At 43.2% G+C, this 27,075-nt stretch overlaps 1 long non-coding RNA gene across 7 annotated transcripts in view; it reads left to right on the top strand.

The window, feature by feature from the left end:
• The window catches only part of LOC126502641 (uncharacterized), a 503,616-nt gene extending 479,507 nt beyond the window's left edge, over positions 1–24,109 (top strand). For 4 of the 7 annotated variants that reach the window (XR_007591995.1, XR_007591997.1, XR_007591994.1 and 1 more), the window contains 2 exons: positions 18,639–18,713; positions 23,732–24,109. This is a non-coding gene — a long non-coding RNA (uncharacterized lncRNA). Of the gene's footprint in view, positions 1–10,486; positions 10,552–18,638; positions 18,714–20,196; positions 20,401–23,731 lie in introns of those variants that run through there. The other 3 variants (XR_007591993.1, XR_007591999.1, XR_007591996.1) reach the window with 3 other exon arrangements.
• The last annotated feature ends 2,966 nt before the right edge of the window (positions 24,110–27,075 follow it).

Raw genomic sequence — 27,075 nt, 5'->3', positions numbered from 1 at the left:
GTGCTGGAGTGGACAGAAAACCTGTTCTCCCAGTTAGGTAGTACTCCTGCCCGTAAGACTTGGAGAGCTAGACTCAGAGGTGAAGATGTTCTCGTAACAGTGAGTTCTCACCCCATAGGGGCATCCAGCATGCGAAGCAAAGCAGGGCTTATCACCACCACATGCTCATGTATGACAACTTACCCAGCTATTCATGTTTCTTTGTACTAAGACTGTCTGCATTGTGACCTAAAACAAATCCTTATCTCCCCCCACGCCTTTTGTTTCAGTTCTTCTATTTCTCACCATGACCTGTTGTTTCTGCATCTAGTTTTTCATAATCACATAATCATTATTTCCCACCCCGGAGGCTGGCATGACTGGAGTGACATGTTGAAGATGACATGTTCATGTTCACTCAATTGCCAAGTAACAGAGTCTTATTGGCCTTTGACCTTGGTTTCTATTCCAGGGTATCCTTCAGACCAGTATTCATCTTTCTAGAAGGTTCTTTCTGAATCTAAGCAGGATGCATGCTGCAAAAAGTACGAACAGTCCTCAACCTATAAAGGAACAAAGTTATGCCAGCCCACTCAGTGTGGAGGTATGTAGTCAGACATGCATGCAACCTATACACCTAACCTACTGTACATTGTACGTCAGCCACACAGCTGTCCCTTCACAACTGATTGGTACACAAGAATCTGCAGCTCACTGAGGCTTCTCAGTACCACCCAAGAGTGCTCTGACACCTGGGCAGAGTTCAGAAAAATATAAAATTCCAAAATCAAACTATGGGTTCTGCAGAATGCATGTCACTTTTCTCCTTAATAAGGTGGCAAAATTCTAGGTTGGACATACCAAGTTGTGAGCCATCTAGTGATGTGGGAGCCCCTCTGTGGGCTGTGATTACAGAAAAATACAAAAAGAAAACAGATTCTGAAGTCACAAGGCAAGATTTCAGGAAAAGGTCTTGCTTATTGAATGCCAAATCAACAGGTCACCAAGAGATTAGGAAAGGGCTGCTCTTTGTGACTCGTCCCTCATCTGATCCACTGCTGGAACAGAATCCTTTGGCTGCATGCTTTACAGGAATTTCAAGACCACTATTCATTTTACCCCTTTACACTCTGATAGTCTAGCAATGAATTGCATGTTAGTCAAGATACAAAAACCATGACTCAAGGATGTTGGGTTCTCGCTACGAAACAAGCAAAAGTCTGCCATACCAAAACTTCCATCATCCCAGACTCTCAAGGAAGAATTTCTTCTCAGAGTCAGTCCGTATGCTTTCCAGGTGCCCCAGCAAGGTAGGGAGAAGTTTAGAATGTCTGCGAGTTGTTAGAGAAAGGCATGACTTGCCTCTGAGGTGACTGAACCTCACCATAAAAACACGGCAGTTGAACAAAGTGTACAGTTCGAGGCAGTGTGTTTCTCTTGCAGGGAAATGGAGAGGACGGCATAGTTCATGTTGAGTTAAAGGAGGAAAATAAGATGTGGAGTTTATAATTCGTGCTCTGGTGTTCCAGTTGTAACACCACCCATGGCTACGTATCCGTCTCCATGTGTGCGCACATTTCAAATGTGGCTTCCAGCTGCACAGGAACAAGTTAAATGAATCCACAGAGCTCTGAATGGCGCATTTCTCTCAGATTTTGGCTTCTGAACCCTGTAGTCATTTTGGTTAAGTTGCCACTAAAACGCTCTTCATAATTCCCAGCACCAAATGAACAGAGGGAAAATCTTGATGAAATTACCACTTTATTTTGAGCCAGCCTTCCCAGAAATCCGTCATAGGTTTCCAGGCACGTGCGGTGAATGAACCAGCTTTTGTATTTCTCTAGGGCAACTGCTCTCGTGACACATCCTAAGCCAGGGAGTGAAAATCTCTCCTGTATGGTAGCTTAGAACCATGTACACGTTGGGATGAAAATCTTTTTACCTTCCCAGATTACCACCCCCACCTCCTCTCATTAGTAGTGACTGATCACCCACTACCAAGTGTGCTCACGTGCACACGTGTGTGCGTGCACGCGCGCGCGCACACACACACACACACACACCCTTCTGGATTTTAATAAGACACCATATGTAAAATGCAAGTTCAGTCTCTGGAGAAATAATTGACAGTGCAGATGACAGAGGGAGTCAGCTCCTGGCTAAGGAAGATGAGAGACAGAGAGCTAGGCCTATTTTCCGCTTCTTCTTTGTTTGCAGGTTACTCTGGGGTATGGCTACCCCCTTACAAACTTCCCGCACAATTCCCACGTCCAGCATGGACTTTCTGAGTTACCTGTTGGGACGTTTGATGGAGAGGTAGCCAGGCTGGTAACACAGTGCATTCTAGCCTCCTTGTCTTTCAGTATCTTTGGTTCTGACTTTCGGTGTCATGGGCTTGCAACTTCAGGGGTCAAAGGCAACATGACTAATGTCATAGGCCACATGTTAACCAGCCCCATACACCCCACATATCACCCTCCATCCACCATAAATGGCCCCATACACTCCACATCGCCCTCCATCATAACCAGCCCCATACACTCCACATCGCCCTCCATCATAACCAGCCCCATAGACCCCACACATCACACTCCATCCATTATAAATGGTCCCATACACCCCACGTTACCCCCATAGTCACCAGCCCCATATACCCCACTTGTCACCCTCCCTCACTACTGGCCCCATAAACCCCACACACCACCCTCCATCATAACCAGTCCCATAAACCCCCATGTTACCCTGTGACATAACATCCTCACAAACTCCACGCTCCTTCTTAGGTCAAAACTGCTAGCCAAGCCTATCATTCTCCATAAACCTTTCTCCAGCTCTACTAAAAATTGTGCTCTGGACTTTCTGGGCACCGTGCTCCAGTCCAAACCACAGGCAAATAGTGTCTTTTGACCTAATTTGGTAATGTAAAGGGACCTGCATGCCTCTCCCGCTTCCTTTCTCCGATATGAGGGTATTAGAAAGAAGACCGAGGGTTAGTGTCAGCTCAGTGTCAGGGCACTTGCCTAGCATGCACAGGGCCCTGGGTTCAATCCCCAGTGCTGCTCCTCAAGACTGAGAAGTAGTGAGAACCTTCTGGTGGATGTTGGGGGTGGACTAACTCACAGCGCTCTGGTTCTGGGCCTGGGTAGCTGCAGGATGGTCAGCCCAGCAGCTCTCTTCAGGTAATGGGATGGGCTGAGGATTACCACTTATGGAAATGGTTTGAAATGTCAGCACGTACCAAGGAGCTGCTGGGTGATGCCTGTAAAGAGCCTTAGTGTGTGGCCAAGATGTAGTACAAGAAGTGCATCTGTGACACGGGAAAGCATGTCTATCAAAACAGTAGAGACGGATGCACAGAGACCATGTGTGCACACCATGCTTTGAAAGTCGTTCTTCAAAAGCACCAACTCTTTCATGTCTTGACTAATAAACAAACAAACAAGACTGCTAGATGACCAGGAACATTTTCTGGTAGAAGACTCAAATGAAGACTTGCATCCCTCCCCTCCAAACTCTTCCCATTCAACATCTTCCAAAGCACCACCTGACCTGTAGCAGCCCTTGGAATTATTTCATCCTAAAAGAGAGGCAACCCAACCATTCAGACATCTCAGATCCCAAGATGCAGACACTGCACCCATGGCCTACTATTAAATTAAAGACTTGTGGGTCAGTTTGGAATCTGTGCCATATCGTTTGCTCTAGAGAGGATTGCATGTGTGTAGACTTATTTCTGAATGTAGAATTAGCTAGAATGCAAACGGGTCCTGTGGGGGTAATCTTTGCCTGAAGTAGTGTCACCTAGACTATCACACCAAGATTAGCACACAGAACTTGTCCTTCACATACCTTTCTCTGTAGATGACTTTTCTTATCCAGGAAGCTCCTCTTAGGACTAAATAGTTTCTGGGACTCAGAACACATAAGTTTCTAGGCAATATTCTCTGAAGATGGATGACATTAAGGGATTACAGGAAAAGATGCTTTAGGGGGTGAGTGGGGATAGCCACTGTGTGCATGTGTTTGTGTGTATGTGTAAGTGTATGTGTGTGTGCACATGCGCACATATGTGTGTGTGTGTGTGTGTGTGTGTGTGTGTGTGTGTGTGTGTCAAGAGAAAATCAAAGCTACTGATCAGGAAAAGACACTCTCCTGAACTGTAAGTCGCCTCTCACAGTGTCTGCCTCCTTCTATAAGAAATGATTAAGTTGCATTTGATCCCCATTTGTTCCTACTTTAAAGCCAATAATGCCATAAATGTAGGTGCAGTTTGTACTGTGCCCAGTTGTCTGTGCCAGTTTTATTCCCTTCTACAAAAGAATTACAAGATACAGTGTCTTCCAGATTTGATGATTCCATTATAGAATCATTCATCTCGGGAAAGACATATCAGCACTATCTATAAATACCAAGGAATTGTGAGTCAATAAACTAATCAAAGACAAAAGGAGAGTTCCCAACATTTTTGCCAATGTCTTAAAATACTAGCATATGTACATCCTGACTCTCCCTCCACCAATAAGGAAAGAATATTTCACAGAGAAACTGGTATGAGGAATGCCAACAGCTCAGGCAAGGTACCACATAGTAGCCTGACATCAGCAGACATAACGGCAAGCCTCTTGGCCCTCAACTCTTTGATCTGTCTGTTGGAGTCAATGTGGTCTTGGTGTGTTTGTGTGTGTGTGTGTGTGTGTGTGTGTGTGTGTTTGTGTGTGTGTGTGAGATCTTATTCCTCTGCGTCATTGTTTCCATATTTTCAAAACCTACCAAATATCTATGTTCATTCTTTTCTTCAACTGGCATTCTGTATGCAGAATTACTAAGTGATAGATACAGGCTTGGAATTAGGAGCACTGAAGGGCCTTTTGACCGTACTAAGGCTAATAACAAAACAAGATGGAAATGCATGTTGGTAATTTGCATGTATATAGTGATATTTATAGACATAAATATTGCTCAAGTAAAGGCTACTTTGCTGTTTTAGTTTCACAGCGGCAGTGAAGGCTGAAAAACCCAGGATTTCAAGCACTTCCGTGCTGGGCTGATAACTTAATTTATTTCTTTAATTTGTTATAACACTACAAAAATTACATTCTTTGGGGAGACCTTGGTAGCATGAGTTCCGCATTATTATTTTCTGTAAGATATTAATGAAGGAACGAAAGCAATTTCTAATAGAATCCCTTGGTTTTCACCCTGCAACTACAAAGTAGGATGCCAGCTCAGCGCTATGAATCTCCTAGTGTTCCTGCGGAGATGGAGAGAAAGTGTAAACTTCAGGCTAAGGATACGAAGGCACTTGCTGGCCCAGCCCACATGTTTCAGTTTGAAGGCACTAACTCTTTTGTCTTCCATATATATATACATCCTCACTTAGCGGAAACCCTCAATATTCCATGACGGTTGCACAATCTGGTGTTTCCAGAATGTCCTAGTAATTCTAATACAGAATGTTCCAGTGTCTAATTCCTGTCCCATTTATCTACAGAATTTACAGACTGCCAGTGCATAAGAAAGCATCATCACTGCTCTCTCTTTGCAACACTACATTTAGCATAGTTCAGCATGAAGTGTATTAGGACACATCCTGGAACCGTGATATCTGAAAGAAAAGGTAAAGATACTGTAAAATCACAGATAAAAGACATAGAAATTTTATGGGTTATGTTAAAAAAAAATCTATCCATTGTTAATTGATAAGAAACTCAAGCAGTCCCCCAGATGTTACAGAGGGTCCCTGGGGCCACATTGCAAGGAATGGCTAGATTCCCATCTTTTAAATGGCACTGCTACTCTGTAGAGTAAGAGAGTCAGGTGACAGTAGCCCATGGTGCTTTGACAAAAGTAATGACAGTTCAGTCTCTTGTAGCCCAGGGTGGCCTTGAGTCCTAGGTGTCTGCTACCACTCCCTGGCCTCCAGAGGCTTAGGTCTGCACTCTGATCTTCATGCAGGCTTTATTTATTAAAACACAAATAAAATATCAGTATTTTTCCCTTCTGACATAAATAAAAAAGGCTATAACTAATATTAAAAATTATATACAATAAGTACAATAACTACATGCAATATATACAGGCAATAAGTACACCGACAACGTCTAGTCCATTTGAATTTGACAAATACAGAAAAAATACTCTGTATCTATCCTATCTTGGTGAATTCAAAGTCTTACACCCAATTAACTTTCTATCATGACTTGCATTATCATCTGAATCTATCTTTTGATAATCTCTCAACCTTATAGACTTTACACTTATTTAGTGATTTTCTTTTCTGAGTCTTGTAAACAAGAAAAACTATAACTATCTAGTCTTCAACTACCCCAGAGACCTGAGAAAGGAATATATTAACTGAGTAAGCAGGAAGTGCAAACAAACAACTTCCAAAAAAAAAAAAAAAAAAGAAAGAAAGAAAAATGACAGAAACAGCGGGCTGCCTAGACAGTTACCTAAAGTTCCTCTGCAATGTTGGGGCATCTATCTTCAGCATACAGGCCTAGCATATCTGATAGACTTTCCTGTTAAGCAGCATTTTTGAAGAACTGTCCTGCCTTGTCTTGACAAGGTTTTGTAGTAACACTCTTTTGTGTCCTGCTTGTCCAGTTAGGACACCATACAATCAGCAATTGAAGGAAGAGCACTTTCTTGCCCAGTAGCTTACTTTTGCCACAAAAAGGTAAACTCCATGTGGAGTTTCTTTGATAACCATTATCTTCTCTGAAGTAGATTGGTGCTGCCAGGAGCAAAAATGTCTCATTGTTATAAAAAAAGAAAATAGAACCCATGTTATTGAAACATCATAAATGCCATATTCTATAGATTTCTGAAGTGTTTGAAGATGACCCTAATACCTACCTAATACATACCTAATATGACTACCAGTTTAATTGCAATAGGTGACTAATTGCTCACCTACATTTCATTATTATACTAACAGTTGATAATAATAACTTTCAAGAACTAGAAATTTGCATTATATTGTTAAACGAGCTATAAAGGTACAATACCTTGAACAAGATTAGAAATGTATGCACAGTGTGCTTTAACAAAATTAATCTCAAATTTCTATCAATTAGCAAAATTTATATACAATATACAAAAGACCAATCCAATGTAAAATATTTAAAACTAGTAGTTACTTTTAAAAAGTAGATGCAGTAATCAATCCCTTTATCCTGTTTATCTCCATTTTTTTCAAAACAAGAACTCTGGATCTAATCTCCTTTGTTCAACTTTCCACATGACTGTAACCAATAATAACTTATAACCAAACCCCCTGAACAATGACAAATATCATAACCCATTGAACAACCAAAAACTACCCACCCTACCTCTTAGAAATATTGGTGTCATATTCTTAAAGTTACTTCCTGTTGTCTGTGGGTGATGGTATCTTTAGGGGTCCTTAAAAGAAAAATTTTGGCTAATTGTCAAGTCCCGGGAGAGGTAGCTTTATTCTTTCTTGTCTAGAATCTACATAATGGGAAAGTGCATGGCTTGTTTCAAGTCCTGGCTTATATAGTATGCGAAGCTGACTCGTCTCTACTAACCACCTCAAAATTGTTCTGAGAAATTTGTAGTCCTAAGTAGATCTTTAGGAGGTGTTCGCCAGCTTAGTGGTATTATCATAGTCCTGGATGAATTGTCATTGTAAGGCCCTTTCCTCCTTATGGAGACTTCCTGAAGTCACTGTTAAGCGTGCTCATGGTTCACTGCTGAAAACTGACAGGACTCAAACCAGAAATCCTGTATGGGAAGGTAGTTAAAAGAATAAATTAGTACTCTATATAACCATTAATACCATGACAAAAAGTTTAAGATACATATATATGTATATGTGTATATATATATATATATATATATCTTATAAACTTTGAGATTTATACCTTAAGAAAATCTGTTAGAGTCAATATAAAACTAAAAGATTATGAGATTAGTGACAATAAAATAGTCCTTAAATATTTGTTTTGATGTGTCCAGCTGTATTATTAAAAAAGTCATTGAAGTGACCCTAGAAAGCTCAAGTGACCCCAGACATAGATAACTAACCATGGTAGACAGGGGACAGGGCTTGGCTTAGAACTAAGTTCAGGCCTTAATCCAGACCTTGCCACTAGTTGTTATTTGATTTAGAACCAGTCTTCCCATCACCATGGACCTCATCTTGCTACTAAATTAAATAAGGTCATCATACACAGGGATGCTCAGCAGTGGAACAATGTGAAGGTTGTACGATGAAATGTGAATCTGCTTTGCTGGCCTAGAAGAGGCACTGAATGTCACTGCTCCATGCGTGCTCAGAAAACGCTCGTGGTTGCTGGTGAGGCAGTTCAGTGAGGTCTGAAAGCTACCAGGGGCACAGACGAGCTATTAAGGGAAGATTTTGATTTTAAAAAATTAATTATATCCTAGTCATATATTTGTCATGAGTTTCAAAAGAGTTTTTCTTCAAAATTTGATATTTCATCAATCTCTTCTATAGCTGTTCTATAAAATCTTTTTATAGATCTTCTATAAAAAAATTTGAGAATGTTTTATTATTAATGAAAAGGTAGAGATATTTAGAGTTCTGTGTACAAGAGGAGAAGCTGAGGACATTTTAGATTTAATATCAAATCAGATACTGGTTTTACTTGCGTCTGTGTGTGTATGTGTGTATGTGCGCGTGCAAGCGCATGAGAGAGAAACAAATAATATGAATGTGAGCTTAAACAAAGCTTTTTAATAGCGATGATTTCGCTGTTTTTTTCCTTCAGACATGAATGTGATTTGTCATATGTTCTGTGGAGCTAATTAAGTAACAGAGAAACACTATTACTGTCTCAAGTTCTGCCTATTTGTGAAGATTTTGTCATTGACTTTGGTCCAAGCAGGTCACCGTCGGAACCTTGGCAAAACAAACTGCTCTTGGGAAAAACAAACGAGTCTTTACAGTGTTGATATTGTTATTTTCTGACTTAATATCTCTGCCTCATCAAGTCATCATAGGTATCCCCAAATCCCTAGCGGCAGGGAATTAATTTGTAGATATTATTTTTTTAAATCAGACTTTCCAGTGTAGGGTACAAAGAACCTCTTTGTGCCTTTCTTTGCAACTTCCTGTAAATGGGTAATTGTTTTAAAAACAAATAGCTTTCCTTAACTATTCTCAATACATAGAAAGGCAATGGGAATCCATTTCAACATCTGGTTTAAGCGTCTCTATCACCTCTCAAATGCAGTGGTAGATATTTTCCCTGGTGGACTTAGCGTGAAAGATAATTTTGCATTAGATGCTACTCAAGTTATACGGCAAAAAGGATTTCTGAAAATGGAGGTTGTTAGTAGAAGGCACCCTTTGAGTTAGAAGAAGCCATTAAGAAGAACCACCACCACCCACCCACCCCCACCCCCGCTGCCACAAAAGGAACCCTGCAGGCATTAGAGCAGACCGTTAGTTCTGGAAAAGAACCGCTTGTTAGAAAGTACAGGTTGTGTGATCGCAGCCATCTATTGGAATTCTCAAAACATCAATAGCCAACCAAAGCGCCCTTTAGGTGGCAGGTATCTAGACACTTCAACAAATATTTACTGATTTTTTTTTTAATGTAAGAGCTACTGTGTTAGCCTTTATTGTAGTGGTATTTCATTTTTATTTTAATAAACAAAGCTTACCTGAAGTTCAGAGAGTGAAACAGCCACATTGGCCAGCCTTACAGACCAGGCTGCAATAGCACACACCTTTAATCCCAGTAGCCACACTAGTTTGCCATTGAAACTGAGCAGTGCATGCCTTTAATCCCAGAACTAGAAAGGATTATAAAACAGAAGGAGACTGTGTTCTCGGATACAGTCTCATTCTGAGATTCCTGGAAGGCAGGGTCATCATTTCAGACTGGGGTCAAGGTACAAGATAGTGACTGGCTGTTTTGCTTTTTGGGTCTTCAGGTTGAACCCCAATTTCTCTCTCTCTCTCTCTCTGAGTTTTTAGCAATCGTGCTTCACTTTAGAGAAAGTCAAAGATTAAGAACGCATCCATTTTTTATCAAGCCCCCCCCCCCTTAAGATTTAGGGATCTATGTGGAAGAAAAAGCAGAAAGATGGTTAAGACCCAGAGGAGATGGGTGACTCCAAGGACACACTAGGGCACTTCATGTCCCTGAGAATCAGCATTAACTTGGCTCCGAATGTATGCATTTTCATCTTTCCTTGGTATATGCTTAGCCATGTGACAATAGGTCTCTTTAAGGGGGAGCCTGTTGGGACCATTCTGCACCCAGTTGTCAGAGAGTTGCAATGATCTTCCTAGGAACCTAGACTCATTCTGTCAATGACTTCAAAGTCTAAAATGGAGCTAGATTCTGGAGAGCAGGCAAGTGGCTCATTGAGGAGGGGCTTCCCGGGTTCCCGACGGCCTGCCATTCATTTCTCTCTACAGACTACACAGGACACTGTGGACTGACATTTACCTCGTCCCCAGAATGTCATGCTCTGTTACTAATCTTCACAGCATTCTGTGTTCTAGGCTCTTGGCTACCACCCAAATTTGCAGTTCCTTAATATGGCTGAATCCACATTTTCTGGAAATGGGTAAGTGCTCCAATTTGGCTTTATTATTTGGGCATCACCTCTGCCCCATCGCTCCCAGGGAGTCCTGCTCTGAAGCCACGTTCCTTCTCACCACCTTGATCTACAGATACCAGTTAGGGATTCAGTGCCCCTTCCGGAGCACAGTCCCTATCACGTTGGTGAACAGTGTCCCCTGTGAGCCCTTCTGCAGAGCACAGTTGGCTAATGGATTTGCTGGCTGGGTGTAGCCACTTGCTTTTGCTTGCCTGCTGTTTTGAATCTTTGAATTTCTTATTTTACCATCTGCCACTGTATCTCTAGAATTTCATTTCCTCAAATGTAAGGACACTGCTATTTCCAAGCTCAACCAGCCATCCCAGTGACAAGTTAGCACCATTTACTCGAACTTTCCCAGGGTGTTAAGGCCTGCGACAGAGTAAAATGTTTCTGTGTTGGTGACCCCTCCTTCTTTAATGTTGTGTTCTAGTTTTGTGGTCTAGTGCCTGTGGATATGAAACTCAGCTAGCTCTTGGTAGCACGCATTGGCTAAGTCTCATGCATGGCCTTTGGGATATAGTTGTTTCTTCTCTCCTTACCAAACAGAACTTGCCAGCATTTCTTGCCCAGCAGCTAGGAGAGGGTTAGATTATCCCTCATAACATGGCTGGCATTGGTCTAAAAGGAAGATATGTCATTGTTAGCTACAAGAGAGGAGGCATTTGTCTTCCAAATAGGGGAAACAGCCACTTACCTGAGCACAAGGTTTCATGGCTATCTGAGATTTTTAATATTATTGATTGCCTTAATATAAATATAACAGGATCTACTTTCCCAAAAAGGGTTGTGACCTTAGGAGAACAAGGGTTGAAAGTATAACCCTAGAGGCCTGTGGTCCTTACAGTTAAGTTCCAGGGCCATTGGCTTACTCTGCCTTTGCCTGCAGAGGTGAGACTTAAGTGAGGAAGAGACACTCTGATTTTCACTCTTCCCCTTTCACAGGTGATTAATTGTTGGAGGAAAGCCGCTTGTTGGTTTTCGGCTGCTTGGCTAGCTTAGACCTGAAGTAATCACACAGAAACTGTATTAATTAAACCACTGCTTGACCCATTATCTCTAGCTTCTTATTGGCTAACTCTTATATTAATTTAACCTATTTCTATTCATTTGCATATCACCACGTGGCTGTGGTTTACCAGGTAAAGCTCCCAGCAACTGTCTCCGGTGGGCTACATGGCTTCTCTCTGACTCCGCCCTCTTTCTCCCAGCATACAGCCTAGCTTTTCCCACCTAGTTCTGTTCTGCCCTTTCCATCGGCTCAAAACAGTTCTTTATTCATTAACCAATAAAAAGCGACACAGACAGAAGGACCTCCCACATCAATTAATCACCTGTTGTCTTTCTTCAATGCAAAACTTGTGCTCTGCGTAGCCAGCTGATTCCATTGTCCTCAGGCTCTCATTAGCCCATCTTCACAAGCCTTAGATACTGCACCTGCCAGCGTGTTCCTTCCCACAGAGGCTCTGTCACATTATGTTACTCCCTGGCAGGACCTGTGAGCACCTGTGTTGAGGTCACCGCTACTCGTACTGCATACATGATCCAACTACAGAATCCCATTTTAGAGCCTTGCTCCCCAGAGCACATCAGTTCTGCATGTCTTGGGTCAAATATACTGAAAGGAGACTCTAAGATGAAGGATCTCATTGCAGAAAGGTAATCAAGTCGCACAGACCTATCTAGACCCTATCTACAAGGCATTCAGCTATTATTACTTCAGACTCTTTGTAGCATCCACACTGTGATTAGTCCCTATGGGGTTCCCTGGGTCCATGACGAGCCAAAACAAGGCTACTAAAGCTGGAACATTTCTGCCTGGCTGAATACTCCTCTTGTTGCAAGTCTTTGGCCTGGCTGAACCCATTGTTCTGGTGGAGACTTTCTCCAACAAGGACTCAGGGTGAGACATTTGCTGGCCCGTCTTTCTCCTTCCCTTGTTCTTCCACAGATGTCAGACCCACATCCCAGTCTGAAGGACCTCTTGCCTCCTCCTCCTGCGATTCACGTCTCTCATACACTGACTTCTCTTGAGGCACTGTAACTGACACAGGAGTCCTCCCAGGGGCTTCGGTTATCGGGGGGACAAACATTAAAGTTGGGAGGGAGAGGTGGAGCGTTGGCAATGAAGGGGCATCTGGTCTCGTGAGACACGGTGGACCTGGGATGCCCTTTCAGCATGACCCCAAACTGAAGCAAGAGGGACAGTCCTCCCCACTCCACATCCATGACTCACTGAGTAAGCGCTGCCACCAGGGAAGAATACAGCACTAGGCAGTCAGCTCCTGTTAGCTGAAGGCAATGCCCAGGGAACGACCCAGCTGTGAGCCATTAGCAGCAAACACTCCCAGCAGCAGAGGGAATAAATGCCCAGGTTCCCACTGGGGACTTCAGCAACCCAAGGCTTCTACTACAAGAGCAAGCTGGAAACTATTGTTATGGTTAAAGAATACAGATGGCGATCCCTGCCCCCTTCTCAGAGAAAAGACATCACCCTTAACAGAGATGTGTGGGTTTATCAGAGCGCATTTCCTTGGGCTAGGGAAGATATTATCAATTGTTTAGCCATGCTAAAGTCAAGAGCAATGTCAAATGAAGGGACACCTCTATTTCCAGTGTACACAGTGTTCTCTCTCAGCAAGCACAAACAGCAGTAATTACAGCCACAGTCTACTGACCACCAACAGACATGTTTCGTGCAGCATGGATGATGCTTTCTACATTCGGTTCCCAGGAAACCTGTAGACAGGGTTTATCTTCTCTATTGAATGGCTCAACCAACTGCGGATTGCAGGGTGGGTGGCTTTTCTGACAGTACACAGCCAAGAAGCAGCATACCTGGAATCAGACCCAGCTCCGTTGGCTGCAAGAACAGTTTCCCTTATACCACCCCCTGCTTCCAAGTTCCCATGACAAACGCTTTCAGGGAGCCACCACGCACTTGGTTTTAAAGGAAAGCAAAAGCTAAAGCTTCAGATCCCTTTGCTGTAACGATCGAACGCATTGATAACCACGACCGTGGGATAATGGCACAGGTGTTCGATGCAGGGGTAGCAGATTTCATCTGAAGCCCAGGAAGCTAGTTTGTGAAATGTGTGCTCTCTGCCAGGGTGCGTTCACTAAGCTCCTTTGTCCCGTAGCATCTCTCTTCTTCTACCTGATTATATTCTCACTTGGCAGTCAACGTATGAAGTGCTGTGGGCACACAGACACACACACGCACACACATACACACACACAGACACACAGACACACACACACAGACACACAGACACACACACACAGACACACACAGACACGCACACACACACAGACACACACAGACACAGACACACACACGCACACAGACACACACATACACACACAGACACACACACAGACACACACAGACACACAGACACACACACAGACACACACACAGACACACACACACACACACGCACACAGACACGCACACACTCCTCCCTCCCTGCAGTCTTTAGTTAGCAGGATGCAGCAGGCTGTTAAGGGCTTTTGTTCTTTTTCCACCTTGAACCTTTTGGCGGGTTGCTTATACGTTCTTTACCCCACTAGCTAACAAGACTGTCTATGAGGAGAGGTGGGTGGGCAGCCAACTAGAGGCTGGGAGAGCAGCCTGCTAGGAGGGTGCCCTTTACAGAATAAAATGTGATGTATGCATTGCTAAGGGCTCAGTGTGGATAGGAGTTAGGACGTCACATCCACGTCTTCCGTCAGCTAAACCTGGTGCGCTGTTCTCATGTTCTGTAGCTGTTTCCCCCCTCTGTTTTATAAGTAACCATTGCTCACATTTTAAAAGGCCTAATGATGATGGGAATCTCTTCCCAGTAAAAGGGAGATGACGGAAGCCTGCTTGTAAAACTCAAGGCGCTGAAAAGCACCTGGGGATGCAAATGACTGAGGCCTGTGTGCAGCTGGAGAAGAGAGAACTGTCACACCCTGAGAGAGCCAGGGTGATGCTACCTGACAGGTGCAAACACAGGTCCTTCCTACTCAGAATCCGGAAAACCACCCTAGTCTTTACCTCACACCCTGTGTGGGACCCTTAACCTAGCCAATCCTCTTCCTCCTCCCAACTAGGCCTTTTTCAAGCCTTTCTGTCTGTTCCAGTGGTCCAGTGAGTTGAATGAGGGTTGCTTTGCAGAGCAAGGGTAGGGGTTAGGATCATGGGAGAATCATGGGAAACTTGGCAGTGGCTGCACCACTGAATAAAATGACTCTTCTTCCCCGGAAATCATTAACTGCCTACGTCCCCCGGGGAAGGGCGGGTCCTCAAGAGCCCCCTCCTTCCCTTGTACTCCCCAAAGCTGACCTAATTCTTCAATAGAACAGAAAAGGGTGGGACATACATAGCAGATGGGGGACGTGAGGACTCTGTCAGTATATCTCTCAACCTCCCAACAAGCAATTGTCCCATCCAACAGACCACTCCCAAGTCACCCCAGGCAGAGTCCCTGAATGACCTGGCTAACTGATTCCGTATTGTGTAGACAGCAACAATTTCTACCCATTATTAAGGAGCATAAGATAGGCTTTGACACATTCAACTGTGTGTGTGTGGTTTTTTTTTTTTTTACCATGTTGAGGCATAAACAGAAGAGTTATGTGTTTAATCAACACAAGCAGATGTCAAGGAGTGCAAAAATATGCCTCTTTTAAAGTCAGTATGTCTGCGTGTCTGCGCCGGCATATGCCCGGAACATGTGTATTTTGAGTGGTAAGCAAGGAGGAATGACTAAAGGGACAACAAAGCTCGTCCCTAAGAATCGTCTTCTTTTAATGCCTGTTGTGTTGTGTGTGAAATGTCGCATCCATCCAGGCCGCTGGAGAGCCGGCCAATGCGACCTGAGACAACATGGCAGCACATGCTGAGCTGGGACCCTATGTCATCTGCTTTTTCATGGAAATACATACAGTGCAACCTTTCCATCATGTAGAATAAGACCATATCTAGAAACACATCTCAGGGAAGAGCATAAATGTAAAACTGGGTTAAACAGAGAAAATAACTTTTTTTTTTTTAAGACAGTCTGTTTTAGCCTTGGCTGGCCCAGAACTTGCTTGTAAGATGAGCAAATTCTGATGCCTCTGTCTACGAGTGCTGGGATTAAAGGCATGCACCACCTGGCTAAACTGAAAAACTAGTTTTTAAAAAGGGATGACATTAAGCTGGGAACTCCTGAGCAAGCAGGGGTGTGACAGACCACTCTAGATAGTACCATGTAAGGGATGAAGATGCTGAACTTTCCCACAAGAAAGGGGGGTGTGGATTTGTCAGTAGTTCAGGGAAACGTCCTTCAGGCAGTTTGGAGTAAAGGGAACGAATATGTGAGCAAGGGATCCACGTCGGTCTGGCGCTGCGCTAGGCATCGCATATGCGTTAACATCATTTAATCCTTACGATGACTGTGTGAGACAAGGGCCTGATTTCTCATTTACCAAGGGGAAAACTCTCAGGTGACAGGTTAAGTGTTCTTCCGAGGATCATGTCACACAACTAGTTTCAAACCACGCTCTGATTTCTGGCAACTGGGACCCACTTGAGTATCAGGGAGAGAAAACACACCTGAGCCAGGTTAGGGGCAGGCTACCTGCAGGAGTCTTCAGGGGGTTGATGGTAAAATGTCTTAATCATTGCAAGAAAAGAGGAAACGAGCCCTTGAAAGGAAAGGGAATTTTTCCAGAACTTTGAGGGGTGTCAGCTTGAATCGGACACAGGCTTGAGGAGTTAAAGCTTCATCCAGAGAGCACAGAATAGGGAGAAGGCAAAAGATTCTGAAAGACTGCCGTAGGTTTTTAAACAACCGTGGCAGCCTCCACTCAGAGCTCCCTTAAAGAGCAGAGGTGCTGTCAGTCAAAAAGTTCAAGGTCAACCACAGTCTCAAGGTTAAGTGAGCCATCATCAATAGCCCGGCTATTCTGCCAGCACGGGCTGTCTCAGATAATGATTGTGAAGGTACTCCCTAGCGCCACAGTCAGTACTTTCTTAGAGTTGCTCTGCATCCTTCTTGTTTGATCATTCCCTATTCTCCTGAATCCCTAAGAGGTGTCTTCTAACACCCCACATCATGATTTGAGGCTCTGTCTTCATTAGATTTTTATTACTGTGAAGAGACATCATGATCATGGCAACTCTTCTAAAGGAAAACATTCATTTGTGGTGGCTCACTTACAGTTCAGAGGTTCAGTCCATTGTCATCATGGCGGGGAGCATGGCGGTATGCAGGCAGACTCCAGAGCTGAGAGTCCTTACATCTTCATAGGCAGGTAACAGGAAGTTGAATGAGACACTGTGCAGTATCATGAGCATAGGAAATCTCAAAGCTTGCCCCCACAATGACATATTTCCTCTAACAAGACCATACTCACACCGACAAAGCCACACTTCATAATAGTGCCACTACTTATGAGAATATGGGGGCCAATTCTATTCAAACCACCACAGGCTCTTTCTGCCCAATCAGGTAGAAATTGAAGATGGTATGCTTTAATACACTGAAAATCCCATACTGCTAATATAGCCTAATTCAACTCTTTTATAGAGGGTCTAAAATGATACATTGGCAACATGAATGTTTCAGAAAACCAACAATAAGAAAATCAGGATAAAACTTCACTGTGGGTGAGGACTGAGGTACAAGTGGTCACAGATCCTGCCTCGATAATAGCAAGATCATAGACCTTGGCTCAATAATAGCAAAAAGAAAGACAAGAGTCGTCCCAAAGAAAAAGTAGTCACGGACAGTCAGTCCCTCATTGCCAGAACCAGAGGCTATCATTAGCACAATAATCAGCCAGATCAGAAGAACAGCAAATTTAAGTGGCAGAGATGCTTAATAGAACAAAGTGCCACCAAGAGGGAAACATACAAGAAATCAAGGGTGCTGTTTATAATCCTAAATACCAGAGTACCAGGATGCAGGATCTCAGTGAAACACCATGAGCTCTTAACATTGATTCAGCAAATACACTGCTTTCAGGAAAGAAGAAATGACTTGGATCTATGAAAAACAGACAATGATACTCTTGTACAGTTTATGACCATCCCTAAGTTCACTTTCCTATGTACTATTAGAACAAAGACATCTAGGTCATCAGGATGTCTATCAGCCAGTCGCATAGATCGATGACATCAGCCAAGTCAGGCTTATAGGGTAGTCTAAGCCATAGTTGGCAGCAATGCTTGCTGCATTGGAAGGATTCATATCCTTTACTATCTGAAATAAGCCCTATAGAGATTCAAAGATTTGTTTCAACTAAGTATTTAGGGGCTCAATAGGCAGGGTTTGCTGACTATTAAAGATTAATTTTCTCTTCTTGCACTGCCTTCCATGAAGAAGGGAGACTATTATCCGAACTGAAGTCCCTCAGTCTCTGCCCTGTTCCTCTCCCAGCTTTTCTCCTTCACAGATGGCAGACGTGCATCACAATCTGAACCTCACTGTCACATTCGATACTTTCATCAATGCATCTTTGCTTTTCTATTTGTTATTGTTTATGTATGTGCATGTGTACCTGATTGTCTGTATATGTACCATATGTGTGCAGTGCCCTCAGAAGCCAAAAGAGGGCATCAGATCGTCCTAAACTGGAATTACAGATGGCAATCAGCCACCCAGTGCGGGTGCTGGGAACAAAACTCAGCAAGAGAAAGCTATGTTTTTAGCCACTGAGCCATCGCTCCATCCTCACTCAAGACAGGTTTTTAACTTCTAATCCTGTCTTCCTGTTCTTTTCCAAGAGAACATACCCATCACGGAAGGGAGTCAGAAAGTGTTGTTGAGAAAGGTGAGTGTGGAGCCATGGCTAGCATACTGAAGACAGACTGTTTCACTGCTTTTGTTTGGAGGGTTCTAGGAGCCTCGCAACAGCCTCGGAGATTTGTGTGTTTGCTTCACTGTTGAGAGATTGTGTTGTGCTTGAGATAGAAAACAAAAAGTCCTGAAACTAAAAAGGAGTTGCAGTTGATGGTTTCAAAGAGAATGGAGAAGTCAGAAACTGTTGTGTTATATTTTGTGTTTTTTTTTTTTTTTCAGATATGCTGGGCATAGAAGAGTCAAGCTGGGGAAAGCAGCTGGGAACAGGAAAACAATGAAGTTGCTACTCTACAGGTGATGAGGAAAGACATTCAGCTGCTAACAAGAAGTGTGATCGAGGCAGCACACTTTCCCACAGAGATGTATTTAAGACATCTGTGTCCAAGCCAGTCTAGTCCCCAGGAAAAGGGGACTTGAAACAAGATCTTGGTTTGGTGCTTGCAATGTTTATGAACACAACCTGAGCTGCTTTAGTAAGGCTCCTAAGGAAGGCAATTTCTAGCCACAGGGAAGGCGTGCCAACAACATCTTTGTTTATAATTGTCCGAGCAAAGGATAAAGGCATGAGATATGTTCCTAAGTGCCAATTCAATTCCAGAAGAATGCCTCACCATAGTGAAGTAACTATTTATCTCTAAGATTGTTTGGAGGACGTAGAGGGGAAAATACTGTTGACTGAGCCAACAGTGGGAAGAGGAGTTAAGAGAGACTATTGGCAAAACTCAGGCCAGGATATTAACGTGTGCCTGCTCACACCTAGACATATGATGCTCTCCACTAAGTTAGGGATTTGCAAACCATCCATATGGGCCAGATGTCATCAGTAATAAACTTGTATGTTCTGGTATGGCCCGTAGTCACAGCCCCAATAGGAATGAATACATATAAACAAAATATAATAGCATGCATAGGATACAAACAAATCTAATTGCTAATATTGTTGCATTTGTAGTTAAAATTTGTATTAGAGTTTTCACAAGTTAAATTTTCTAGTAAAGTTTTCACAAATTGAATTTTCTAATGAGACGAATTCTGCCTCACTGTGTCTTGTGATCATCATCCTTGTGGGTAGGGCCTCAGCTCCTGTGCTCTTGCTGGGCTCAAATTCCCTGGCCAAAGCAGCCTAGGGAAGGAGGGGTTGATTCTGGTTGGCAGTTCCAGGTTGTAGCTCATCATGGTAGTAAAGTCGCAGTGGACGAGCTGGAGCGCACTTGCCCCACTGTCAGAGAGTGAGGAAGGCTAGTGTTCTGGGTGCTTGGCCCCATTTCTCCATGTCTATCAGTCCAGCATCACAGCCATGGAACAGCCCCACCCCAGCGGGCACCTTCTCACCTCAGATAACACGTTCTAGATGATCCCCCACAAATATGCCGAGAAGGCCGTCCCTCTGGCACTTCTAGGTTCTTTACGTAGCCATCAGAAGCTGAGAGAAGTTGAAATACCCAGAATCCAGAATGAACACCAAGTGATGAGGAATCCTTATAAGAAACTTGGGTGATACATAAAATTAACCCATTTGTCACAGAAATCATTTTATAAACTGGTTATTTTATTTAACTTTGATCCCACCTGAAGTCATCAGCTCCCTCACCAGTCTCCTGAGAAAGGCCCGGTAGCTGTTTTCAGCTGTTCAGCTGGGGTCTGTCTGCTGTACCCCAATGGCTGGCAGACACACGGAGCAAAATCCTAACACTTTCTGTGTAAATCGTACATTTGTTTGACAGCTTGTCATTTAAAATTTTTTATTTCTACATCTTACCTTCCCTTTCTATCAAAGGCAAACCGAATTCCCAGCATTCAGAAGGTGAAGGCCTAAAGACTGTGAGCTGAAAACCAACCTAGACTACACACAGAAAGGGTCTGCCTCAGACAAACAAAACCAAGTGAAACACGGACCCTCAGAAGCATCTTCATCTCCTTACCTCTGTTCTTAGAAGCGCATGTACACTGCCATACATTAAAGGGCTCATATTAATACATGCATATATTTGTCTTGCTTCACTCATTTTTATGGTACTCAGTGACAATACTTCTAAGTAAATAAATGTAGACATGACTGTTTAAAAGCTGTGTAGTATTCCATGATATGGACTTATTTCCATTTATTTAACCTTTCCCTGATGACAAGGATTGAGAGTTTTAAGATATTTTTCCCTATAAACAACACTTTAAGAAACATGCCTTGCTAATTTTCTAATCCCAGTTCTAATTTTTAATAACCTTATATAGGGACGTTTGTTCCTATTGACAAGGACTGTGAAGAAATAGCTAAGTCAATAGCCATGTGTTCTTTTAAAGCTGATGATTTTTCTAGAACAGCCTTCCTGGTAGCTTTGCAGATCATACCATTCCCTCCACAACCCAGCCAGCCACCTTCCTGTCTATCCCTGTGTCTATCATCAAGTTCTCTTTAATTTACCGTTAACGCCCATGACCTGGAGCCTGGTTGCACTGAGCATGCTTCTGTCTTGCTCCTGGCATTCAGGGGCTTTTCTGGCCCCAGCAGCTGTTGAAATGCAGTCCAGCCTGCGTGTTTCTCTCTGACTGCTGCCTCCACATGTGATGTGTTCTAGTTCCCTGTTCCAGGCTCAGCTGCCCTTTCCCTGAAGAGAGATGACCTTACGGGTCATTTTTCTGTGTGCAGCCTGAGCTTCCAATACAAAAGACATCTAAGAAATTATGCCTTCCTCTTCTCTCTCTCTCTCTGATATTGGGAACTAAACTTAGAACTTCATGCATGCTAGGAAGCCAGTCAAGTTCTCTGCCACCAAATTACCACGAAGTTACAATCCTCAGTCTTAATTTTTTCTTTCCTATTTTCTGTCTTCTTTTACGTTTTTATGTAGAGGGTTCTCTACTTGAAAGGCTATGCTAAACCATCATCCCAAAGCAAGATGTGAGAACAATACAGACTTAGCGTAATCCTTTTCACTAACAGCTTGTGTTCTTGGAAGAATCCCCCTGGGTTGTTGCTTTCCTTGAAGCTCCATGCTCTCGGTCCATGGCTGTCCAGGAGTTTGGATTAGCACCCTGTACTTGTGACTACCAAAGGTCACTTGCACGTGTGTATGTTCAATGGCGTTTGCTTGTATTCATTATCTCCAGTGGGAATTTTTTATCACTGACTTTTAATAACGGTGCTGTTACTATTGTCGTCATCATTATTATAACACAGAGTTACTTTGTGGTGTAAAGCTGTCCTCAAACTCGCAATCCTCCTGCCTTAACATGGTGATGTTTAGTTTGTGCCGTAACAAATAATGCTAGTCTGAAGATCAGATTGCAGAGCGAGCCACCAGTTAGCCATAGAGGCCAGGCAGTGGTGGCACACACCTTTAATCCCAGCAGTTGGGAGGCAGAGGCAAACAGATCTCTGTGAGTTCAAGGTCACCCTGGGCTACACAAGACTGATTCAGTTTAAAAGAGAAACAGAGTCAGGCAGTGGTGACTTACACCTTTAATCCCAGTGCTTGGGAGTCCTGTGCCTTAAATCTCAGCATTTAAGGGGTGGAGACAGGAAGGGAGAAGGCTGGGTGGAGAGAGGAATATAAGGCAGGGGAGACAGGAACTCAAGGCATTTCAGTCTAAAGTTTCTTAGAGACGGTGTTCAGTGTGAGGACTTGTAGAGACAGGATACCCGATTTGGTCTGAGGATTTTCTAAGATAAAACCTAGTTTCTGGTTGCCCTGCTTCTCTGATCTTTCAGCTTTCACCCCCTAATATCTGACTGCGGTTTTGTTTATTATTAAGACCAATCAGAAATCGCAGTACACCTAGGCCCTTCCAGAGGTGGGATCAGAGGAATGCACCACCACTGTCCATTACACATATATCACGTGATCTTGCCACTCTAATCAGTACTTGGTCAGCCCAATAGAACCCAGAGAAATCTAGTATTTTTCTAAAGGGGAAATCTAGTGTTTTCCTAAGGCTAAAGGGGAAATAAATGGAGAGAAACTAACAATCATTTGAATGATTCTTGTCTCTCCTTCCCAAAGGTCTATCTTTCTCTCCTTTTTCAGAAAAGAGGATGGAAAGAATAAAGATGAATTTCAGAGCAGGGTGCCGGCTACTTCCTGTTTCCTAGCTTCTGTGACACAGGCCCAGAGAGTGAAAATAAATGTGAGGCTAAAATAGGTCTTCTTGCTTTGTGATCTGTCTTTGACCTTGAATTATTTATGATTCTGAGAACAAGAGGGATCAAAATGATTGACATGATAAGAACCCAGAGGTTTTACTTCCACAGAAAGGTATTTTCAAAAAATTGCTATGGATGAGCTGACCCAGCTGGGACAGGGAGCGTGGGTATAATTTCCTTTCTCCTCACACCATGTTTTTGACCAGGCAGGCAGTGAATGGCTCTGGATGTGACAGACCACTGGGACAGCGCACAAGACAGTGATCTGCCTCAGACAGAATAGAATTGACAAACTATCACCTTGTAGAAATATAAGCACCAGAAACACAGTTGGAATTCTGATGGGTAATAATTATTAAATCTGAATAATTAAGCTTATCTATTCTTAGAGATGATCTGACCCAATAATTATTACCCAGAAAACTTAAGCATGTGTTTGAGATCCACATTTCATCTCCAAAGATGAACCTGTCAATTCCATCCCATTAGCTAGGCTTTTGTTACCGTCAAATGTTACTATGGATGAAGTCATGTGCTTCCCAGTTGGCAACCAAATACACTGAGAGGTTCTGTGGATCGTAAACTATCAAAATAACTTGCTACTTGTATGCAGAACACCTAGCAAGCTGACTTTTAAAGACAGCTAAATAGTTGACTAAATAGTATTTCACTAATGCTCATGGTAGCAACTTCTCTAAGAGAAAACCAAGGGATGTAAGCAGTGATCCCACTGATTGCGCACACACAAAGTCGAGTGATTCACCTTCAGAATTCTGCTTAATCCATTATTCATTATGGTTTGAGGAGCTGCAGGTGGAAGAGGCAAGTCCGCTGCCTGGTTCCCAGAGCTGTTAAGGATAGAGGTGGTATTTAAACCCAGATCTGCTAGAATCCTCTTCTTAGGCTCTGAACACGAGATACATTTTCCAGTAAGAGAGCTCACCAAAGTTCCAGGGACTGCCACACTGATGTCACTAATAGGGCTGAAAGTAAAGCACCTGACTGATACTCTCAAGATGTGTGTAAAGTAGAATTCGAAAGTCCAGGGGACTTTTAAAATAAATCAATATTTTAGTGATTTTTTTTTGCATATGAGATAATTAAAATTGTGTTTCTCAACTCCCTGGGGACAACTTGTTTTTATTCTATTTATTCATTTTCTTACTGCCTCTAGGCAAAGACGGCTCGGAAGACCTCCAAGGCGGGGTGGAGACAGATAAAGCTGCTGGACTGAGGCAGATGCCCTAGGATAACCTGGAGCTGGAGAGGTGACGTCACCTACAGCTGTGGCAGCATCTGCCTTAATTCACCCTCTTCAGCCATCCAACCAGGTCGCCCAAAGAACAACGAGAACATGAAGATATTTTTAGGACATTGCTCAATGCATCCCTTGGGAAAGTATGATTCAGACCTGTGATGTCAGCAGGCTCTGCACTAGGCCAGGGAACACCCATGGCTTCTGCTAACACGGTAGACACCAGTTACTAAGCCTGAACTTGAGAATTGGTCTGGCTGTGTGGAAAACCTTTCCATAAACCTACTCAAGAGTGTTCCTTGCTGCTTGACATTGTTTATTTTGTTGGGGACTCAACTGGTGATGGAGGACCTGTCGCTGTAGTCACAAAATCACTCAGTTTGCAACGCAGTATAAGCAGAACAAATCAAGAATGAGGACTGAATTTAGGGTGACCAGGTAGAAGTATTTTGAGAAAACAGAGGCCACAGACCTTGATGCTATCTTCCGTGTGGGCCGGTGGGTGGCAATGACTGTTCCTCCAGCTCCAGTCAATGGTGGCATTAGCGAATATTATTTTTAAATGAAATAGAGGGGCTCAAGATATGGTTCAGTTGTTAAGAACACGTGCTTTTTGTAGAAGACCTGAGTTCTATTCTCAGCACCTATATCAGTGACTTAGAATTGCCTATAACTCCGGTTCCAGGGGAATCTGCCCCTTGCCTCTGAGGGCACCTGCACCTATATGTGTGAGCACACACACAAAACTAAATCTTTTAAAACGAAATAAAATAGGAAATAGAATACATATTATTCATAGTAAAAGCTGGTGTCTTTTGGTAGTTCTTTGCACACAGGCACTGGAAGTCTGCGAGTTCTGGATCGCCGTGTGTCGGATCTCTTCCAGGTGCCACAAATAACTGTGAATAGAATTGCTTTGTCTCAGGGAGTCGCACGCTTCCCACTCAAGTCCCCTTTTTTGTCCATGAATTTTTTTCTGTGACCCTGTAGGCACTGGCACATAAAATAAGCAAACAAATCAAACATTTTCTGATAATGAATCACAACGTAATTTATTTTTTGAAACGATTCTATGCTGCACATAAATTTTTACCATCTATTAAAGATCAAAACAAATTTGCATACTAATGAGAAAACATGTGCTTATTTACTTAATATAATACAATCCAAAGATATACAAATGTGATCCTTATATGCTGAAGAGTGATGGTAGGGAAATATTAAATATTTATTTTCTCTATAATTAGACTTAAGTTTCTATAACAGCAGATCACTTGCATGCATGATGAACACATTGCAGTTTATTAAGAATCAACAGTCCCGGGTCCTAGCCAGGGTCCATCACGTAGTGTCCATTGATGTGTGTAGGGCAGAGGCAGGCTGAGAGCCAGTGCACATGTTGCATATTCGGAACCGAGGCCGCAGTGAAGCAACACAGTGAACCCCAGACTCGCTCCGCATTTGATTTTGTATCAGTTTCTGGTCCTTGTGCATTCAGAAACTGTGTCCTGGTGCTGAACCGTACAGGATCAGCAATTCTCAAGACACCCCCGTGTTCACTTGCCTCACCCCGAGTATGGTCAAGCCCATAGTTTAAGAAGCTTTGCTGTAGATCAGAGGTTCTCAACGTGTGAGACTCAACTGCTTTGGAGGTCAAATGACCCTTTCAAGGTATCACCTAAGAGCCACTGGAAAACACAACATTTACGTTATGATTCATAAAAGTAGCGAGATTATAGTTATGAGGTCACAGCAAATTGTTTTGTGGTTGGGGTTGTCACAATATGTGGAACTGTACTAAAGGGTTGCAGCATTGGGAAGGCTGAGAACCATGGTCTAGGTGAAGTATAAAATGGCTTCTATTTCTGAAACACTGATTCTGTGGTTGTTCACCTCATTTGGGGCCTTAGTGACATCCAGAGTAACCTTTAGCAGTGCCCAGGTTTCCAGTAGGTTACCTAGAGATGGCTGTAAGTGGCCTCATGGTGGCTAAAGTATCAGGTTTAGAACACATAGAACCCAGAGAGGCCGTTCTTGACCTGTCTTGAGTATTGCTTTATCTAATAGGCAAGGCATGTGCTGGACAACAACACACATGTCAGAAACAAAACCTTGTCACCACTGCAGAGGGTCAATGGTCTCCCACACAAGATGAAAATAATGGTGGTCAACCTACGACCAGTACTGCATATCTTAGAAGCGACATGACGTGTCTTTCAATTCCCTCACTCTCACAGCCTTAATTCTCAGCATCTTTCTTCTCACGCTTCATGGCTGAACGGAGTAAAACACAGACAGATACATACAGGACTTGCTCAAGGGCCCACATTTGAACCAAGCTAGACTCGAACAGGGCCAGCTTCGTTTGAAATGTAATGCGGTGTCTCCAAAAATACATATTCTCCTTCCCCACTTGGGAGACACAAATATTGCCAAGGGCTTCTGGGAAAGGCTGCTTGACACGTCTTTGAGATTGCTGAAGGTTTTGGAAGTTTGTACTTAAATGTTATAATTGGAAATAACAGGCACTGTCTTTCTCTTTTGCTCTCTCTCTCTCTCTCTCTCTCTCTCTCTCTCTCTCTCTCCTGTCCATCCCTCCCCTGTTTCCCGTCCTCTCCCTATTCCTCCCTCCCTCCTTAAAACAGAGTGAGGAAAACTAGAGAGAGATTAAAGGTTACTGAGGTCCCCAAGACCAGGCAGGTCTTCTAGAGTCCCTCTTGAAAACAAAGGGAGAAAGGGAGCTGCTGGTTGGTGGTGTCCACAGACTCTCAGACAGCTGGAGTGTTTCTGCATGATTTAGCCTCATGGAACAGAGTCTGTCATTTCTAAGATTGGGGAGGAGAGACGAGATGAAGTTCACATTAGCTTGGGGTTATCTCTATAATTATTACCCTTCGATGCCCGTAATATTCAACTCAAAAACCTAGATAATCTGCTCATTACACAAAGTGTAGACTCATTTCAGGATTCTGAACAGTAATACTTCCACCCAGGGAACACTTCCCTATACAGCGTGTCTCTTTCCTGTGCAGTAACTTCTTGGTACTTTCTCTGTCTCTCTCTGTGTCTGTCTCTCTGTCTCTCTCTCTCACCCTTGACTCTCCACCAGGCCCTGATGGCATGCCAATGAGGGCAACTGTGCATGGGGACCATTCTTGAAAACTGAGTTTTTGGTTCATTCAAATTTCTATTTGGGGCACGCCCAAAAAACACTGGGGACACAGGACAGATGTGCGATCCAACCAGGAACATCTGGAGAGTTT

Source organism: Alexandromys fortis, unplaced genomic scaffold, assembly GCF_014885135.2.
Source record: "Alexandromys fortis isolate MF-2015 unplaced genomic scaffold, M_Fortis_MF-2015_v1.1 scaffold_1, whole genome shotgun sequence".
Classification (NCBI taxonomy): domain Eukaryota; kingdom Metazoa; phylum Chordata; class Mammalia; order Rodentia; family Cricetidae; genus Alexandromys; species Alexandromys fortis.
The sequence above is the reverse complement of the archived record's forward strand: the minus strand, read 5'-3'. Positions and strand labels throughout refer to the sequence as shown.